This window comes from Cryptomeria japonica, chromosome 2 (genome assembly GCF_030272615.1).
Source record: "Cryptomeria japonica chromosome 2, Sugi_1.0, whole genome shotgun sequence".
In the NCBI taxonomy this organism is placed as follows: domain Eukaryota; kingdom Viridiplantae; phylum Streptophyta; class Pinopsida; order Cupressales; family Cupressaceae; genus Cryptomeria; species Cryptomeria japonica.
Genome location: NC_081406.1, coordinates 200628709 through 200651266, shown reverse-complemented (window position 1 = coordinate 200651266; position 22558 = coordinate 200628709).

The window sequence follows — 22558 nt, the reverse complement described above, 5'->3', positions numbered from 1 at the left end:
GGTCCTTTTTAGGGTTAAACCTAAAGCTTTTGCTATAGCTGAGGGCATGACATTGTCAGATGCTCCTGAATCTATTATATAGCTACTCAACTTATGCCCATTAATATATAAGGACACATAGAAAGGTTCTGGTTTATTTTCAAAATTGGGTTCAAGGAAATCATCTTGTATAGGAATAGTCTCTCATGAGCCTTTACGGATTACTAAAGTAGGAGTGACATTATCATGTGCTTGAGAATCACTACTCATGGGTGTTTGGGTTTCACTTGCTAAAGCATGGGTATCATTCCCTTTGACAAATTCAACCAATCTATCTAGCTCCTTCGGGTTTAATTTCAAATACTTGGCCAGAGTAATCTGAACACAAGATGTCTTGCAAAATTCAATGATATCAAAAGGGATAGTAAAAGAATCAGAACTCGAAGAAGCAACCTCTTGAACAATTTTTGTTATACCTTCATGACGGGTCAAAATTTCCTTTCCTTTCACAGTGCTGTGGACGGGTGTTACAACATCTTGAGATTTCAAATTCTATTGAGTTCTTGTAAGAATTGTGTATGAGGAATCTTCCAAAGAGACCAACATGTTTCCTCCCCTATTTGAGTCAGAGACATATTCCATATAATGAATTTCAAAGTCGCCAGGCATACTTTGGGAACTTGCTTCATCAGCTTCTAAGATTGTTTCTCCTTTACTGATCATTTGGGAAAAATGAACCATCTCTGGACATGAAGAACCATTAGGTTCATCAATTAAATGAAACACACAAGAGTTTACCTTGAGGGGTGGTGCTTCAATAGCAAGTCTTTGTTGTACAGGGGGTAATTGTAATTGTCTTCCTCCACCTCCTCCTTGTTGATTAGGATATCTCCTAGGAATGTCTTGATATGGTTGGGAATAGGAAGTACTTGCTTTAGGAGTTTGGCTCTTTAGGGCAATTACATCATTCATCAACTATTGGATAACAGGATCTGAGGAAGTAGTTAGTTGGGCATTAGATGTTTGTACTTCTCTTTTCCATTTACCCGCAGTGATCAAATCATCCTCTAATTCAACTGCAAGAGTTTTAGCGGCATTCAAATCTGCAACTCTTTGCCTACGAATCAAGAAACTTATTTCAGAGGGCATAGAATTAATAAAAAAACATTTGAGATTATCATCTAAAGGTTTTTGGTTAACCAGAATCTTGTGTAGGATCTTATCAAATCTCGCTACGAAGTCCCTCATGGATTCAGGAAGCTCCTTTTTCAACTGGGATAACTGAGCTAGGAGTGAGTGTTCATCTTCAGCTACCTTAAATCTAGCTTCAAATCTTGTCTTCAAATCCTACCAGATCGTTATCACACTATTCGAAAAGTGATAAAACCAATCAGCCACCACTCCTGTCAATGTCTAGATAAACAGCTTGATAGCCACATCTTCATGTTGAACCGCTATTACTCCACAGGCTACACTGAAAGCATTCAGGTGCTCATCTACAGTGACCATCCCATCCCCGCTAAATTTAGGTAAATGATCTCTAGCAGCTTTTGACAAGGGATTAAGGTTCAAACCTAAATTCAACGGGCCTACAACTGCCCCCCACGGGTTATTGGCTCCCATTGGAAGTATGATATTAAGAGGAGTAGGGTTAAATGAAATTGGTAAGGCAACATCGTGTAGGACCAAAGCTTGGAAAACTGGAGATGTAGGTGATGATGGTAATGAGGATGGAGATCTACTTCTTGCCCTTCGTTGAGATGAGAAGGTAGGTTGGTAAGTTAAATTCTGTAGTTCTTCAAAGATGGGATCAGAAACCCCCCCCCTTCTTTGGGATCTAGTATACGGCCTAGATTCCAGTGTGGAACAGTCAGGGTAACAAATGTCTGGGATACTGTAGTTGATTATCAGGGACGTGAATAAAGAAAACCCTAGGAACAACCACCCTTTCAAAGACTAACACAGGCTGATCCGCTTGTCTTTCTATTTCTCTAAGAAGAGCACTTATTCTATCATACTTTGCTCGACTTCTTTTATGCCTCTAGGCTAGAGTATCCAACTTAGAGGTAATTTTACTTTGCTCTTCTTGTACCCAATTTAAATTTGGTTGCAAAACAGGCAAAAACCCTTCAAGAGGCAATACCATTTATGAAGAACAATGCATAACTATAATGATGACCTTGTTTTAGAATCAATTGTTCTTATCCCTCCCCAGCAGAGTCGCCAAAAATTTGTTAGGAAACAGATTTGTCTCTCTTTATTTATTTAACCTTGCACATTATGGCTCATGAAAAGAAAGACAAATTCCCTACCAATCAGTTGGAAAATCATTATATTTGATTAACCTCTGAATTAAGGTATATCTCCCTCTAATAAATATTCAATCAGCTCCAAATTACACACAATCAATAGAATGCTTTTCACCAGAAAACACTAAAAGGTAATTACATTCACCAGTCAATACAAAATGAATGCAAGCACCGATCCATATATAACTCTTTATATAAAGCCGACAAACTTCACACGTACACTAAAACAAAATGAAAATCCTTTTAAAGATGAAATTCGCTAATGATTTTCTACACACATAGAAAGTATAACGGCTCCTTCCTTGAAACAGATTTTTACAGAAATCAAATTCCAAAATAACAAATGCACAGATTTGAAATCAAAGAGAACTGTTAATGAGATTTTCATTCTTTGATGAATATCCACCTTCTGCGTACACAACAACTTTAGCTAATTTAAAAAATAGTCTTTTCAAAAACTTAATGAACCTTTTAAAAGTCATTACAAAACATATATATAGGTCACTAGACCAATAAATTTTAACCAAAGTAAAATTAACTCGTAAGAGTTAATAGAAAACAACCCTAACTGTATAGCCGAAACTAAGGAAAAATGACTAGACTCACTGGCAAACAACTGCCAGCAGTGCTAGTCATGTCGTTTGCTCGGTCCCAGTGTGATCACTCGAGTTAGTGTTTTAGACAGACACCATCACCACCTTCACTGCACTCCACTCTCAATGCACCTTTGAAAATTCTTGAATTACAGTTGCGTGTGGCAAACTGATGTGAATTACACTCTGCTTCCAGAGCTCCTTCTTTCTCTTCACCATCAGCACTTTGTCTCTGTGAGAATCTAGGTGATTGAGACAAACTGTGAGCATCGACTCCACTTTGGAAATCCTCATGAAATCTTCCACAGCCAAGGATTTCTCCACTTTGATTTGTTTAATGCGGTTGTTAAACTGGTTAATCATTTTTGTGGTATCTTCCAGGGTTTCGCTATCTTCTTTAAGCAATTGAACATCCACATAGTGCAAATCCTTCTGCATGGTCACCTTCAAAGCTATTAATTCACCATGCAGATTGGCTGATTCATTATGACCCTGTTCAATAATCTGGTTGCCCCATTCAATACTCTCTTTGCAAATAAACATTACATCTTCATTTAACCCTGGCACTTGATTTTCAGCAATAAAAATTCATCAGACCATAACGTTGAATATTGCGCATCTATTTTGAAATCACTGCCCATTTAGTTTTCTCTTTCTGCCACAAGATTAAGTTGGAATCCAATGCCTTGGTGACTTCATTGGCATCTTTGAAGATCTGGACTAAATCCGTTATGTAATTGGTCACTTGATGCATGATCGAGGTGAGCCATTCTAAGAAAACTTTGGCAATCATCCTATTTCGTTGAACATCATCAAAGAATTTTTGATTACCAGGTGATTTTGGGCTAAATGGTCCTTAATTTTGAGATAACGGTAATGGGTTGTTCTGCAGAGCATGAATATACTGAGCCATTTGCGTTAAATTTTGCTTTAACTCAACCTTATCTCTTTCATCTTTCCAAGTATGAGAAATAATTCGTTTAGTTGAAGTCTCCAGATGTTTCACATCTACAGCTCTGGTTCCGACCCCCAAATCAACTCATTCAATAGCATAGTCTACTTCTGAAGCAATAACAGCATCTTTGTCAGATGAAGGTTTGGCAATGTCTGCAGTCCAATGCTTCGTTCTTTCATCGAAATCAATCATGGCCTCCATTTTTAGTTTTTTGGGCTTTGTAGACTTTCCTAGACATTTACTCATAGCATCCTCCGTTGATACCAAAATAGGAACCAAGTTCCTTTTCCTGGTGATTGAATCACTCAACCACTTGGGTGCCAGAGTCAGTTCCTTAGATGGCATGGGTGAAAATCCTGCTGAGGGTGGCCATGTGGCACTGTCTGCATGAGACTGGATATCAAGTGTCCCTTGATCCTGGAAAGTAGTGTCTACGCTGGTTGAGACCTTGGCTATATCAGAAATAGGGGATGCCATATCGCACAGTACTTCCTCTGAGTCTAGATCAAGAATGAGATGGGGAGCCGGCAGCTGAAAGCTCTTCTTGGACCTTGACCTAGTAATTCGACCACCAATAGCAAGCTCAACCCTGGTGTCAAGTTTCTCTTCTTTAATCCTTTCCTGCCTTTTTCCTGCAATAGAAACGGGAATGTTAGTTAAAAAAAGAAGTTTTGCTTGCGTTATTCCTCTTCCCACTTTTACTTCTTGAACTCGTTGCTCTTGCTGACTGGAATCGACAACTCCTAAGCCAATTTTATGTCTTGCAAATTACATTGAAAGTGCGTGTCTGAATACTATCTTCCATCTTTTTACTCCAATCCACCTCTAGAAGAGGCTCATTATGCACCTGGTTCAAAAACTCAGAGTCAAGTATATCCTCATCATCAGTGGTGACACCTAAAGTGTCCATTGGCAATTTCATGTCATGGATTTGCTTTAAGGTTAACCTAGACCAACTCCTTTTCCTTACTTTAAATTCATCTTGGCAACCCTCCCAATAATCCTCCAACTGAAGAACATGTTGATCAGGCACCATCTTCTTCACATATTCAGCAATGAAACCTTTACTATCAAAATTATCTCTTTTCACAAAGGTCTTCAAATTCTAGCTCAAGATTCAACACATCAGGGACAGACCTGCAACTGTAATGGCCTAAATCAATGGGGAAAATCCCACTTGTGTCGGAGTCCTCACCATAATCCTTTGCGACATAGGAAAGTTGCCTAGAAATTTTGATCAAAATATAGGATTCTGAAACATACCTGGGTAGCCTAAAGGGTTCACCTTTATATCCTCCAACCCTTAGGTAAGTGAAGTGACTAAACTGTGTAAAGAGACTGTCATAGATGTTAACAAGTTCAACAGCTTCTGCAGACATCCTTCTATGCAAGTTACCTTGTAATTCAAAGGTCAACCTCCCAGCAAAAATATCATTCCAATGGAGATAATCATCAACATGCCCTTGTAAAGTCAAATTAGGATGATACTCATAAATTCTTATGCCTTGAACCCATTTTGCATGGGACAATCCAAACCACTCTCTCACACAGGCAAGCATATATAATAGGTAGGAAGACATATAAAAGTTAGGCATTCCAATATAATTACTCAAACCTTCGTGTAACCTTTTCATGATAACAATTCCCAATTTGATGAACCGATTTTTATCTAGAGTGACCTGGATGAAGAAATACGTCCAATCCTCCCAAAAGAAAGAGTGGGAATTACCCTTTACTCTACTTAACAATATTACCAAGTCTCGGATTGTGGGAATTAAATGCTCATGGGTTAGAGGTCTCAGCAACCTTGAACCTCCTTTCTGAAATTTTAGAAGCCAATTCCGTGCAATAACAGTTCTGTAATACTTCTTTTTCTCGGAGAAAATCCCATAGTATTTTCCAATCATCCAATCTTCATAGGGTTCCCAATATGGGATACCCATAGCTGCCATTACTGTCTGTCTATCTATGGATAACAAAACCTCGCCATTGTTTTTCCTTATGCATCTATTACCCTTGTCATAGTGATTCATACATTCTAAAACTAATTCAAGGCAAGGAGTAGCTATGGGAAATATGACCGCTTCTAATAACCTGCCCTGTGTAACATCTTTGATCATAGGATCTGTGGCTGGGTTCCAGACTCTTTCTAGAAAATCATCTAAATCCACTTGAACTAATGTTGTATCACCTAATTCTGGTAAAAAGCAATGAGCTCATCGATTTGGGCAAAATAGGCCTTATGTTTAGCTCGTGATTTTCTCCAATTAATCCCAAGCAAAGAAGGAAAGTGGAAACGGAAACAAACAGCTAACAGAATACCCAGTCTTTAAAATAAACTGCAACTATTTAGAAAGTTGTTGAACATACCTTCCTCTGTCCTCTAAAAACCCCTATTGTAGTCTATTTCTCCCACTCCAAAACTCCTCCTCAAAACCTTCTCAAGAAAATAATAATATCGACATGACATCTACTTAGTTTTAAAGTCAAGAAAATCTTACCCCTCATTACCACAAACTGTCTCCCTTACACTTCATTCATGTGGCCTTACTCTGAAATGATTGTATCGAGGCATGCCTTAAATGCTAGATCACTTCACTTCTAACACTATGGATCCTCACACATACTTACTATAAATGACAAATTTCAAATCATTAGAGAAATAATATTCCTCTCTTCTGCGGTAGTTAATCATCTCTTGAAATGTGCGTCATCACCTCACGCCAAGTCACATGTCTTCCGAGAAACCTATACATCAAACTCTGAACTTTGTGAAACAATCACAACACAAAATTAACATGAGAAATGTTGAACTTTGAACTTTGAACCCAAAAGGTTCAAGTTCAAGGTTCAAAGAATGTAAAATACCGACAAGGACTAGCAAAGACTTAAAGTTGTGCGGGAGGAAAAACATTCAAAACAATGCCCGTTGAACTTTGAACCTTGAACCAAAAAAAGGTTCAAGTTCAAGGTTCAAGTTCAACGTAATGAAACTTAACAATGGCCAAGCTATATCAGGAAAATTAAACAAATGACTTGACCAACGAATTAAACGGGTATTACTCCAAGCAAGGACATATATAAAATGAAAATTTATATGGGCTCAACAAAATGTAAGATCTTATTTGTAAGATTGAATGTGGAATGCGAAGAAGAATTGTGTGAAGGTATATGAGAGAATAAGTAGAGCTATACATGCAGATATCATTTGAAGGTGAAGCAAGGTTTTTGTGAAAGCATATCAAAACTACACTGGTACTGAATCTAGCATATGAAGATGCTATTTTGAGTAGTACATCCTTATTGGATTTAACCATCCAATTGTAGTCAATGTGACTCCTATTTTGTATTTGAGTAGTGATCTCTAGGCGCTTGGCCTTTCTGCATGTGTAGACCCCATTTGTATACTCTTACTATCTGCAGTAGTATCATCTAATTGTGGGTAAGGTTTCCCACCGTGGTTTTTCCCCTTACAGGGTTTCCACGTACAAATATTGGTGTTATGTTTGTGGATGACTTTGTCTTTTTGTTTCATGCATTAATCTTTACTGGTATTGCTATTAACTGATAAAACTGTCAACCGGTATAAAAGACTGCTTTACCAGTATTCAGCATTAAGTTGGTTAAGTTGTTTTTGGTTTGAATTTATTTGACAACTGATTCACCCCCCCCCCCTCTCAATTGTCTCCAGGACCTAACAGCCAAGCTCAGTCAGGATGCCAAATTTGATTGTTTATGGGTGGGACCCTTCCACATTATAAATTGAAAAGGTTTCAATTATTTTGATCTCGAAGATATGCAGGGAGATTCTCTCAAGATCCTGGTCAACGGGTTCCACCTTAAACCTTTTCACTAGCATCTTTTTCCTAATGTACATAATGTAAATAGTGTTTTTGTGTGCCTTATTTATCTAATTATGTTTCTTCATGCATTCCCAAAGTAAAAATGAATCACAAGATACTCCTTGATTAAACAAAAAGAAATCATTATATTATAGGTATCTTGTTATAATATATACAAAAAGCTCGTGACCTAGTTTTTAAGAAAAAGAGGGAGACAAAGCTTTTTGAAGATAGGTTGATACTATCTCAAGAATCTTCTTCATCTTCATCCTCATCCATCTAGAAATTGGATTCTTCCTCTTCATCTTTGGCATCTTCTCCCTCTGACCATTCATGGCCAGAGTCGTCGCCAGGCTCCTGAGCTATTGATACGAGCACCAAGTTGGGTCGGACATGTGGCATCAAGATCTATAGAAATATGTAGTCTCGGAACTTAGTATACCATTCAGTGCCAGCCAGAACGGGCATTATCAGATGGATGTGGAGGAGGAACTCTGTAGCAAGCTCCACTCGGAAGCAATGAAATGACAGCGACATGGTCTTCAAAATGCTAATAAGCGGGTGCCAGGTCGCTTCCTCACTAGAGGTGATGAGACATCATAAATTTGAGGCCAGAGGCAAACCTCTGAAAGGGAATACACCACCACATCTTCTAAGCCACCTAGATAATCCAAGGAGAAGAGTGCTTTAGCTAGCTCCAAGGTCAGGTATCCAGTCATCTCGATATCTAGTAACAAAGATACAAAACGTGAACAGATATCCATGTTTACACAGTATTTGTCCACGTCGTCAATAAAATCCTCACGAGTACCCATTTGATGGCAACAATGATTAGGGGATTTATGTGGCGTGTCATCCCTTGTAGCCTCTGGTCTAGAATATTACCTAAGAAAGCTACATGTGCCTTATTCCTAGTGAGCCTAATAGGAGTATCCATTTCTTCAAGAAACTTCGTTGTTGACCTGGATACTATACAAACAAATGTCTGAAAAGACATATTTATAATGGATTTTCAGCTCTAGATGATAATTGAAGTAAAGCCAGTGCTCCTGATTTTTGATGCATTTGTCTTCACTCATCAATTTGCACAACTAGGCAAAGTCTAGTTCGAAGGTGGCGAACGTCCTGCCTTGTGCCTCGAAAAGAGCAGCGATGTCCTCAGATGCCACATGTATGTATAGGTAGATCATGTTTAAGCCATACTACCCGCACTGTTATAACTTGTGTGAGCCTCGCTGGCTGCTAATACTCTCCTTAGTGGGGAGATTCATCCAAACAAGCAGATCATCTCAAGTAGCTCTAATTAACGATGAATTGATTAGGTATTCTCTTGGGAATCGCAGATGGTGACGCTCATCCTTTTTTAGAATTAATTACAATTGGGAAATGAGCTGACATACATGCAAATGGGCACTCATCATTAAATGCCTTATTTCACAAATATCTAGGCATGTGATGCATTTAAAGTAGAAGGTCACCAAGTGCCCATCATATTATTCATTTTACAACATAGAGCATTGAAAAGCTTTAGAAGTGTCAGAAAGAGAAGTTCTCCTCCAGAAGATAGAGATAGAAGCAACTCCCTCAAGTTCTATCCAAGGAAGATTGTGGGTGGATGTATTTGGGGAGCTCTCATATTATTCCCACGCCATTCTCCCAAAGCTGGAGTATCAAAGGACTAAAGCTAAATCAAAGACGGTCACCAGCAACTTGGCGACGGTGATAGATTCTCTAGAGAATGTTATTGAGCTCGAACTTCACAAGTAGCCTAAGAACCTCAGAGAGGTCTCTTGCAATAGAATGATAAATCACATAACAAAGCCACAATCTACAATAGTTAATTTCTGGAATAGTGGCGCTCCTCAATTTGTGGCCCCCATGGTCCCGCACTGTGCAGAGTTTGTGGTTGTGTGCGCTAACAGGTTTGACCCTATTTCTTTTTCAATTAATGGCTCCTTTTTGAAATTAGTTATAACCCCAGAGGTTGTGAGGGATATGATATGTCCCATTTTTTATGGGATGGAGGTGTTCACTTAAAGTGCCATTAAGGAATATTGGAGCACTAGAAGAGATATTGTCTCTTTCTGTCACGACGCGCTGAATTAAAGTCCATTTGTTGGACCTCCAGGACTCTCTCTTTCTTATAGTGACTTGAGGCATGATGACCTCAAGGATATTTCCCCAACTCTTGCATGGCTATGCAGTCAAGACAACAACCGGGAGATCACTACTCCCATGATGGGTTTCCTGTTCAAATGTTAGAAGCAGAAAGGGTCATTTCATTTTGACTTCTCTATCTTTATAGCTAGAGAGATGGTAAAGTAGCTAGCTAAATTCCAACATTTTTGGTGGTTTAAGTTCGCCTTAGTCCTAGTTCATGCCTTTTGTTGCACCAAAATGACGCTTTTTTCAGCCAATTCATGCAATTGGCTACTTATGATGAGTCAGGGAACAAGATTCTTGTATTGGCTTGGACGCCCATCCCACTAGCTTCTTATGATGCTTACCAGTTTTTAGACTATTTCTTAACTCCTGTCTTTAGAGATCTCGGTTTAATCCCTGAGGAGCCTCTTTCCCACTTTTCTCAGATACAGATGAATTAGATGTATAATGAGCACCCTCCTTATGACCGGTTTTTAGGTAGTGACTTTTCCTTTATTCGAGTGCATGGCTTCTCTGAAGAGACCTTCCACCTACCTACCTATGTCACAGAAAGAACCCTCACCCTTAAAATTTCAAGGTAGTTGGTGAAGATTGACAGAGCTATAGGAGCGGGAAAACATGATACATCCATTACAGAGAACCACAAAGCTATTGGCCCCATTACTCTCATTCGGAAAAGCTTTGCGGAAAACATCCTAACATCTGAGCTGGTGCAGCTTGGCTTAGTAGTGATTGATGATATGTGGAGTTACGACCCAGATGGGTGCCTATCTAAGAGGAAGATTGCAATTAAGCATGAACCACGAAGCTCGTGGGAAGAACGCACTAACGCGCAAGTGGATGACCCAATTCTTTATGTGGGTCTTAATGATTTTCCTATTTGAAAATGACCCTCATGGTTGAAATTTTACTCTATCGTGTAAAAGTACAATCCAGCAAAGCCCATTCCCCGGATTATGCTAGAAGCAATGAGGTTGGATTTGTGGCCTAAGAAAAAGAAGGAGGATTTTTAGATCTACCATCAGGAATTGAATCAGCCCAGGGCTAACATCAGGAACACTCCTTTTGATGAGCATTTTGAGATTGAATGGCATCAACACAACAAGTCAGATGAAGACACAAGAGATGAGTCCTCATGTGGTGACTCATCCTACGAGGTGGCCCAACAACAAGAGGTAGAAGTTATAAGTATAGAAGAGCAAGAGATTGAGCCTAATATTCCTCTTTCTCTCATCAATTCAATTCGAAGACCCCATTCCCAAACTACTAAGAGATCAACTGAGAAGAAAGCACTTAACTCCCCTTCCAATAAGAAGAAATATCTGGGTTATGCAAAGAAAGGCTCTTCTTCTCAGGTCCCAGAGGTTCCCTCAGTCTCCCAATGGTTGGTGACTTCCATAGTTTAGTTATGCCCTTCTTTGCCCTTTCTCTCTGCTCAATCTGTACCTTCGGTTGCTCCCTATATCACATATATGCCTACCCAAATTCCCACTGCTCTCACATTAGCGCCCATCAAGGCTCTAACTGACCCTCAAGTTGCGTTATCGCACGTCTTCATTTCACTCCCTGCTCCTGATTTTATCCCTGCAACATTTTCCTCACAGATGCCTAATGCAACCATTGTCTCACATAGGATTGGTTTTGGAGAGTCCACTCCTCCCCCAAATATTAGGGCAGCATCCACTGATCCATTTTCCTTAGGAGCCTCTCCTTTCATCCCGTTATTTTCTTCAACCACGCTTGCACGCCCCATTCAGACCTCTTTTGGTGGCCCTATTTCCCAATTCCCCTTTGCAATCCCTCCCGGTGAAGCATTTGTTGGCCAAGCTATTGCAAACCCAGAAGTTTATCAAAAACAAGTTACCTATTCCAAGACTGCACGTATTGACAAGACCGGTAAGAGAAAGGAGAAAGATGGTGCCAGACCAACTCATCTACATGTACAGACACATTTCAGCAAGGAAAAGGATAGTCTTTTCTTTGCGACCATGTTCCCCAAGGTCGACAAGCCGAAGGCCCAAATGAGACCCAACAATTACACTTTGCATGTTGTCGGGGTCTACCTCCTAAATGCTACAACATCTGACAAATTTGAAATGATGGAAGAAACTAATAAGGTTGTGTCTTTGGATTTCATCAAAAAAAGTTATCGCCTGGAGAAAATGCAAGCAGAGAATACGAATCTCCAAGAATCTTTGGACCAACAGAGAAAAGAAGACAAAGTTAGGAATGCTGAAATCAACCACTTGCAAGGATTGTTGACACAATCTAACTCTTAAAAAGGAAAGTTGTAGTCCACCCTAAACAATGTGAGTTCTCAGTTGAAAGAGCAGGAGGCAACGAGGAATGTGGCCTTGAAAGAATTGTAGGAGAGGGAGCAAGAAATACAACAGCTAAAGGCAACTTCCAGAGATGCTACCCAAATGCATGCATAGCTGCATGATGAGATCCACCTAAAATAAGAGTACGCTTGGCAACTGAGAGAAGCACATGTCATGCTTTCAGAAGAGAAATCAATGTTTGAAACAGAGTTGTGTGAAAAAGGGAGTAGCCTAGAGCAAGCTGAAAAGAAATTCCTAGATATGGATGGTTTGTTGCAACAAGAACAAGATCACATGTCACAACTTCAACAAGTTGTATAAGATAGAAGTGCCAGAATCCTCGCTCTGGAAAGTGAAGTGGTCCTTGAACAAGAAAAGTGCAGGGAGATGCAATATGAGATAATAGCAAAGGACAAGGAAGTTTCACGGTTGTCATTCGTTCCTCCCCCCGTGGTGGTTCCTCAAGATTTTTCTCCAATTTTGATGGAGTTGTACATTTCCCATTGGGAAAGAATTAAGTGATATTGCCCTTCACTACAACACGTGCTGAGATTTCTAAGAGAAGTGCAATCTCTTTGTGCTGAAGTGAGTGCTCTCATTAACAACTCTATGTTTTTTATTGGTCCCAAGCTCCCCGTAGCCCAAGGCTTAATTCAGATGCTATATGTTGCTCAAGATGAAGAGTTTAGAGAGAAACGGGTTACAGATCACAAGCAATTAACTAGGAGGACTAATGTCTTCATCAACCAACATAGGGTGATCATGCATGTATCAGCAACGCTTGAGCCTTTACAGATTTTGGTTCCAGATATCAAGTAGCACATAGAGAGGTTTGTTTCCTTGGGTCTACCTTCTCCTTTTCCTGCAGATGATTTTGTGTTAGGGGTAGAACAAGTGTTGAACCAGATAGAGAAATTACAGCAAGATAGGACCTTCCTATAGCACCTAAACAATTCTATTTCAGTGGAGGAGGTCAACAGTCTCCTGCATCCCCTAGCCCAACTCTACGGGCTCTTGAAACTAGTCCATGATGAACCAACAAACTTGTCGTTCGACGAAAAAAATTGTTTAGATCAACATTACCAAAATCAAGAAGCGCAAGTGTTTCCCTCCAAGGATGAATGGTTTCCATTGCAGCAGGTCTTCGATGTGCTTCGCCCTATTCTAGCATGAATTCTGGTCTCTGAACCAACAATTTTGGTTCTAGCATTCTGCAGGCAGAATTCCCCATTTAGTCGCCAAGAAATGTTAACATTATTTTGGGATTTCTCATAGGCGGCATTTTGATTATGGGGTAACGATTCTTTTTTATTTTTGGTCATTCTCGTTCGCCAGCATGTGTGCCAGGTGGCATCTCGGTGTTGCCTTTAGGAGCTCGCTTTTCTCGTTCAAAGTTGAGAGAATGTGAGGTTTCCACGTGGCTCGGGTTTTTATAGCATGGTACACTTCTCGGCCCCACCATCCATCATGTGAAGGTAAAGACACTTGGTGTCCCCACCCTCCCCGATCTGGTTCTCTATCTATGCTCGACTTCAGATGTCCCCCGAGCTATCACGTGTCTTCTATGGTAGTTCGTGAACTAGGATACGGTTTGCATCATTATTTTCTTGTTGGGTAGGTACAGGGATCGCCATGATATGGTGGGTGTAGACACCTAAAAATGTCTCATTGATCATGTACTAATTATTCCTCTAATTGATTAAATAATTCTTTAATTATTTAATTAAGTTAATTAATCTTATTCTTCTAAATTCATATTTCCTCACCATCTTACTAATTATTCTATTTCCTATGCTTTCATCATTTAATCATCAACCATTTTCTATATATTAATTAAATATTCATTATTTAATTAATTATGATTAATTCTCCAATTTAAATAATCTTTATTATTTAAATAAATTAATTCTATTCTCAATTTCTATCTCTAATCATCTAAATCATTCAACCCTCTTCTAGATATTAATTAAATGTTTGTTATTTAATTAATGGTGATTTTATCCTTTAATTAAATAATCTTTATTATTTAATTGAGTTCCATTTCTAAAATAATTAAATTGTTTCTTTAAATTATTTAATTAACTAATTAATTCTTCCATTTCCAAATCCCCAAATTCTAAATTCATTCAATTTCATATTCTTCTAATTCTTCCAAATTCAATCACATGTGCATGATTTCAAAACTCAAATTGAAATTCAAAGTCAAGGTCTAAATATATTCAAATACTAAATTGAATTTAATTCAATTATTTGAATAAATTTCATGCAAAGATCAAATTGAAAATCTAAGTTAAAGTGCAAGCACATGCTAAATTAATTAATTCAATCAATTAATTAATTAAATCTTTCTCTCCAATCTCTATTTCCATCTTTTAGTTAGCTTTTTCTAAATTAAGCTTTCTTTGTTATCCTCTTTATTTCCTCCAATCATTCTTTTTCTTCCTTTAGTTAGCTTTTTCTCAATCAGTTAACTCCTTTAATCTATTTAATCTATTCTATTTTCACCTCCAAATCAATAGTTCTACTATCAATCATGATGTGAGCTCACCTGAGTTCCACCTCTTGATCAATCTATTCCACCTTTCAATCAATCATCTTCAATTATCTATAAATTGAGCATTCAATCTCCATTTTCAATAATCACGAACTTTGAATCTTTGTGTCACTTGCAAGTTACCAGCGCAATATCTGAGAGCCATCATATCACAGAGAAGAGAAGAACAATGGAAGCTATATGCAATCTTGGAATAGGGAGTTTTGATTGATTTCATTTATAATTCCTATTTCACTATTATTGTGTTATTTTCATTGTCAGTTTATTAGAATTCTTTGATTAGATAGGGATTTGTGATTTCCCTTTGCTCCTAATTGATGTTATTGAATTTAAAGATAAATTTTATAGACGACAGTGGGAATAACAACTTTGAAGGTTATTGTGTTGGGTAGTATCTCGTGGTGTGCCACGCCAAGTTTTCTTGTAAGAAGCGGTCGCTAGGATGTTGCTGACGCTGCAAGCTGTTAGTTAGGAGTCGAGGGCTCTATTTATGCTTTCTTTTCCTTGATTAGAAGAGTTCAAACTTTCAAAGAGATTTTAGGCTTTGGCTCATTAAAGAAGCCTTTATGTTGATTTAATTTGGTGAATGATGGACATGTCAGATTGTGCATATGGCCTTTGTGATTGTTTTATTTGAAGCTTAATATATTGACTTTTGTGATGTTTTCAAGTTCAATAACTTCTATGATATTTGTTGTGAGACTTCGCAGATTAAACTATGTTCTGAGACTTGTTATCTGTTGGATGAATAGTTAATATCATTTTATGTTGAATGAGTTTGGGTTGAATTATTCTCTTGAATGGTTCTAAGCATGTAGATTGTTGAATGAGCTTTAAAACCACATGTTTCTAGTTTTATATGTTGTTAATGTTTTTTTTGAAATGCTCAGGCGTATCGCTTAAGTAGTGTAGATCATTTGTTTTAAGTTTTCTCCTTCTGCTTTTCTCCCCCAATTGCATGAAGAGTCGGCTTCTCAAACCTGAAGGTCATTTAGTGAGTTTCACGCAACAGGTCCCCCGTCACTGAATTTCCCATAAGGTTGTTCGTGTTTAAGGTAAAATTAAGAGTCAACAAATAGTTAAGGCTTCCTTAAAACTAATGGATACCTTCCTCCACATCTCTTCACCAAGCAAGGTACCCACAACATCTTCAAACTTTAAAACAACAAAAGTATTATCAATATCCATAACAAGAGAATCCCATGAATTAGGAAAAGAACAAAGAAAGATTAATATTTCTCCTTCATATATATCTTGACACCAATAGATGTTGATTGAGCTACCAACATATCGAATGCTTTCAAGTGGTCTATAATCCATCCACTCTCTTCCATTATGAAGGAATACAATTTCTTCCTCAATAAAATCTGATTCAATAAAGATTTGGCTTGACACATCTCACCAATCTTATTCCATAGCTTATTTACAGAGGTCTCTTCATGGACATTGATTAAAACAAAGTTTCCAAAGCACAATCTGATTATACCCTTAGCTTTATGGTACATAACATCATACTAAGTAGCCATAGTAGGATCTAAAGGTCTTGAGACATTCACATCAATAGCATCCCATAGATCTCAATCTATTAGTAGATCCTCCACCTTTAGCTTGAACATCTCAAAATTGCTTCTATAAAATTTCTCCACCTCTATTATCCTTTATGAACTTTCCATATGAAAATTACTACAACAAGATCAAAAAGTATCTTCTACACAAGCTCCCACTCAAATCTAGATTGATTCAAAAAACTAAACAACCCACAATTAAAACCAAAGGTGATCAGGCTCTGATACTCCTTATAAAGAAGTTAAGTACCACAACAACTTCCTACACTAACCTTATGAGGAGGGTAATGCAAATTTTATTATAGATATTTACAATAATTATAGAAACTTAACAAAAATAAACATGAATAACATGCATAACACAACACAATGGTTTATGTGGAAAAATCTTTTCGGGAGGAAATCCCCACACTCTAAAAACCACCTAATATATTATTTTGAAATCAATAGATTATAATATACTTGCAAAGAAAGTTTCTCACAAGATTATTACCCACAAATATCTAAAGGAAATTCAACAACTATCAGACACTTACACCCAATGTTCATCTCACACACCTAATATATAAGAAATATAATACATGAAATCAACAAATAATATTACAAAACCATGGGCTAAAACCACTCAAGAGTGGCAATCATATTATCTCCAATACAAGATGACCTTTGATGTGTCAATACACACAACAACATGTGTAACTCCCTTTTACAACTCATTTATGTGTCCAACATGTTTTAATATTTTTTATTTTAGGTCATAACTTTTGAATTGGTTGTCTAATAGATTAATCGTTTGAAGCTTCAAAAACCTCACAACATGATTTATCAAGATATAACCCACTACACCATATATACACACTTTCAATCCATTTAGGAGATTCTAAGGCCCTCAAAGTTTACTTTGAAACTTTCATTCACAACTTTTTTAAAAAAAAAAATTAATTGTATACACCTAAAAGTGGTCTGAAGATAATTAATTGAATAAACAATTATTTAATTAATCCTCCTTCCCAATCTAATTGAATTCACAAACAACTTGATAAAATTCGCCCATTCATCTACTTATTAATAAATCTAAGGATTTACTTAATAGGTTCATTTCAATAATCCCCTTTAATTAATTAATTCCCCCCACCAAATTCACTTCTTCTAAATCCATTAATTAATTAAAACAAATCAAATTCATGAGTTGTTGAGATTAATTAGCCTTTTCCTATTATTTGAATTTTTTTAATTCAAATTCTCCTAACATTTAACCACCTAACCTAACCACTCATAAACCTAACTCATTCCATCTAACCCCGGGTTTGCTTAACCCCATCCTAGCTTGCACATCCTAACCACCATGTCCCCTTTACATGGACACTTTTCCCTCTCATGAGCAAAGCTTCTTGACACTTGTCACCAAGTGTTCCCTTCCAACCAACCCCTTTTCCTACCTACCACCAATTGTCCCCTTTCATCCAACCTCTTCTCAACCCACCTCCAATTTAACCATTGATATCTTTAGATCAAATCTCGGCTGTTGATTCATGCCACATCACCCCTGACCTTGGAAAATCCTATAAATAGACCCCATTTTGGAGTTCAAAGGGCCCCCGATTGATTCATCTGATTTGCATTCAAGCATTGTTACTATAGGCATCTAGCTTCTAGTTTATCATCTTAGCAATGTTATCATATTCAATTTTAGCTTAAATCTTAGCTTATTTCTTAAGCATAATCATAGAATCATATAGCTTAAATCATATTATCATGCTAGACCATGCATATTCATCATTTAAATCCTCCATTTAAGTGTAGTCAAGTCACTCGAATTTGCATACCAAGATCTGAGAGCAAAATTCATACTCGCATTTACTAGGAGGTGACAGATCGCTTAGCTATGGTTTTGTATTTCTTTGATTCAATTCACTAACCATTGCTTGTAATGATTTATTGAGTGCATTGTGTTCACAGGTACAGGTACACTTCACAAAGCATGACATTAATATCTTAAAATCTAGACATGATATTTGTGAGGCCCTACCCTGACTCAACTTGACATTTTCAGTTATTTGCATATTGAGACTATTATGGATGCTTTACTTTATGCTTTATGGATTTAGAACCTATATGATTCCATGATTTGGATCACATTGACATATGTTGATGCTTTATTTTATGCTTGATGATTATGAAACTTTATATGTTGCTAGAATAGAATTACTTTGAAATGGTGAATGTCATTATTGGAATTTCAGGACTTCATGTTGATGATAAAAAAAATGATGCTTATTTTATGAATGGTTCAATTTTGAGAATTATGGTAATTGCTTATGTGGAATCGAATTTGAATGAATGAGATATTGAATTATTATTGTCAAATGTATGAGTGTTTGGTGTGCAATGAAATCTATGTATTTAATTATGTATAATTGTGATTATTTGGAATTACTAATGTGTTAATTGAGATGCGCAGGAAAATTATCCATGTGACCATGGAATTTATATGGAGAACCAAACCTAGACCAATGTACGTTTGTTAAGCCAGGGGTTGTCTATTTGGAGAGACAACACCCCATTTGTAATGTATTTTATTTGTGAAAGTAAATTATGCATGTGTGTTAATTTGATTTTTATTTAATTGTGTAAACCTACAAGAGACAAATTCCATGTGTGATTTTTATATTGTATTTTATTGTGTCACTTGACACATGTGCTGATTAGTGTCATTGATTTTGACTTGTCTCTTGGAGGGAGTTTTGTTTCTACCAAAGCCATTCAAACAAAAGAGTGTGGTCCCAAAATTTGCCTTGGGTAGGGAGTCTTGGGAGTGGTCAACTCAGGTTTGACCCGTAGGTTAACTTCAGTTGGGTTTCTAGGGGGTCAAATGGACTCCTAGGGTCAGTTTTAGTGCTTTTCCAAAGGTCCAAAGGGTATACCTATGGGTTAGGGGTATTTTGAAACATGTGACTACTCCCATGTGACTGTTTAGTCACCTCAAAAAGTGGTTTTTCCAAGGTGAGCGATAATTCAACTTAGAAGGTTCCTCCTAGGATAGACAACCTTCCCTTTTGATGTCAAACTCTCTTCCCCATCCTCACTCACCTTTTCCCTTCCAGTTTTAGTAATGTGTAAGAGTTTGGGAAGAGCAACCAATGGGAACTCTCACCTCATCCAAGGGGTTGGGAAGTGTGTGAGAGGCCTTCTTAGGCAAGGATTAGGGACTTAGTGAGTAATCACCCACTCTCCATTGTTGGAGATTATGCAATTTTTGAAATTTAGTGGTAGAATAGAATTTTGGTGAAGGTGTTGGTGGAAAGTTTGTGTGGATTTGGGAAGCTCATCCCCAACTAAGTCTAACATACCTATTGGCAGATTAAGGTTGGTTTTACTTCCTTATGTTTATGTGGTTTATGTTGTATTTTTGAAGAAAGAAATGCTTGTATGAAAAGATGTGTATATGCAATTTGTTGTAGGAGAAAAATGTAAGTTTTCATTTCCATGTTCTTGTTTATGTGTTCTTGTTTTGGGAGTGTCCAAGACCTCCTACCCTTGGGAGAGTAGGATGGTCTTGGGGTGGAAGAAGCATGACAGCCTTGGGTGAGAGGCTTTCCTTATGGAGAGTGATTCTCAAGGGTGTCCTTTGTGACCCTTGCTGCATAGCCTTGTGTATGCATTTGGGGGTCATAAGGGGAGGAAATATGGCTTTTATGCCTTTGGGGGGCATAAGGTGTGGAGAAGAAATTTGTTGTATTTTGTTTTGCCATGAGGTGGCTTGAGTTGTATTAAGCTTGCAATCTCCCCAATGGTACTTGGTCCACTTCCACCCATGGAAAGTTCATCACAAGTTGTGGTGAGAGTGTAGCTTGGGATGGGATAATGTATGTTAAGTGTTTGCCTTTGTTGTTGTGTTGTTTGTTTGTTTGTAACCCGTCTAGTGCTTGGTTCTCCAAGGTCGGGGGTGGCTTCTAGTAAGCCTAGGCTGGGAGGTGAGCTCTCCATGGTCAAGTTGTGTTTTTATTGCAGGTTGCTTGGGATGGAAAAGAAAGAATAAAGGGAATAGCTATTGTTTTATGTTGCAGAAAAGTTTGAAAGGAAATTGTATTTTAATTTGTGGTAAAAAGAAAAGAGGAGTCAATGTTGTATTTATCTTTCCAAAAGCAAGTAAAGTATGTATTTCAATATAAGTTCTTCTCCATTAAAGAGGAGAGACTAGTAGGGTTTTCAAATCCCATATGTAATGCTTCTTCATTCAGAAATAAATAAAATGCTTAAAGAAATGCCTAAGTATACTTAGTTATTTTTGTCAAAAAAAAAATACAAGTTTTATTAAGTTCTATGGTTTCAAAAAAAAATATATGTCAAGTTGTTGCATTTTTATGTATTCTGCAAATAAATTTAATTTATTACTACATGTTCTTTTATGTTATTATGCTGCTACAAATAAATAAATCAGACATTTATTTTCCCATTTAATGCAGAAAATAATTTTCAATGTAGTAGCTTCTTTTATCAAAAAAAAAAAGGATTAGCATTTAGTTTTTAGATCTAATTTGTTTACCAAAAAAAAAAAATTAGATTTTAAGTTGCTGTTAGAATGCATTGTAGATGTTAGTTACAGAATGCTTAAAACAAATAAATCATATAGTTATCTTATTTCCTCTAAACTAGGTTTAGTAGGCTAAGGAAATAATTAGCTTTGAGTTTTGTAAATAAAGAAAATATGGGCAAAATTTAAAGTCTATTTATTAATATATTACCTCCATTTTATGATGCAAACCATTTATTAGTTTTCTGCATATTATAATATATATATATATATATATATATATATATATATATATATTTACACATTAAAAATACATTAACCTGGAAACTTAAAAACCTCCTAAGTAAAATGATATAAATATATATATATATATATATATATATATATACACATATGTAAATATATATATATATAATGAGAAAACATATTATAAAAGAAAAATACACAAAAAAAAAAATATAATAAAAAAAAGAAAATAGTATCACCATGTTCAGTGAAAGCCGAACCCCTGTGTGCACAGGGGATAGCGCAGTCGTGCCTTCACTATGATTACTCACAGTGGACGGCTCAGCACCGCCACTGTGGGTAACCACAGTGGTGGTGGCTCCCGGCCGCCACTGTGTTTATCCACAGTGGACAGCGCTCGGCCGCATTGTGGGTAAGCACAATGGCACCCGGGGAAAACCCCCGCCACCGCCGATCACTCCTTTTCTTGCAGTCGTTCCCCGATTTTTAGTCGTCGTCTCCTTTGGCCGCTCGGCTCTCTCTGCCACTCTCTCTCTTCGGCTCTGCCAAGGGATAGAGCTCGGGCCACCACGTCTGCACCTGCACACACACACTCACAAAAAACAAGACATACACACACACACAAAAAAAAAAAAAAAAGTATGGATGTTTTGTTTTACACACATGCCCTAACCCTATTTTCGGGTTAGGGCAAACACATTTAGATTTTTAAAATAAGATGTGTGTGTGTGGGAGTGATAAAGAAGGGGATTAGGGTTATCATATGACTTTGTAGGATTTTTTAAAAAAAAGGGTAAATTAATAAAATAAAATAAATAAAAAAACCCCCTCCTCTTAGAATGTAATTATAAGCATATATATATATATATATATATATATATATATAAAGTAATTTAACTTCCATATTTATTTGAAATCAAATTAGATAGTTGTAAAACTAAGTAATGCTCTTTTAATTATTTAATGAATGTTGAAGCATTCAAAAAAAAAAAAGATTTTAAAATTCTTGCGTAGAATAGACCCTTGGGAAAAATATAACGATATATGTAGGGACAAGTTGGCCCATTTAAATCTTAAATTTATAAGGTATTTTAATTTATGGAGATTTTATTTAATAGGGTTGTTAAATTTAATAACTAGGACAATTTATTTAGATCCTAGGTAATTAAAGATCTATAAGAGATTATTGGGCAATTAATTTTAGAGATTATATATATTAAGTTTGAGATTATTGGCTAAGAGAGTTTAATAATTTATTAGTAGAAGATAGTAATAACTCCGTTGGAGAAATATTAGCTCGCTTATAACTTAGATTATTTACCGCCTAATTAATTTAATTGTTGAATTCACTCAAAACATAGTTAAGACCAAACTAGTTTGCATTATTTTATTTAAGTTAATCGTACTTAGTTGAGTATTTATTAAAAAAAAAAAATTATTTCGTTTGTGCCCAAAAGTTTGGGCATGACAATATTGCAACAAAAAATTACCAACATG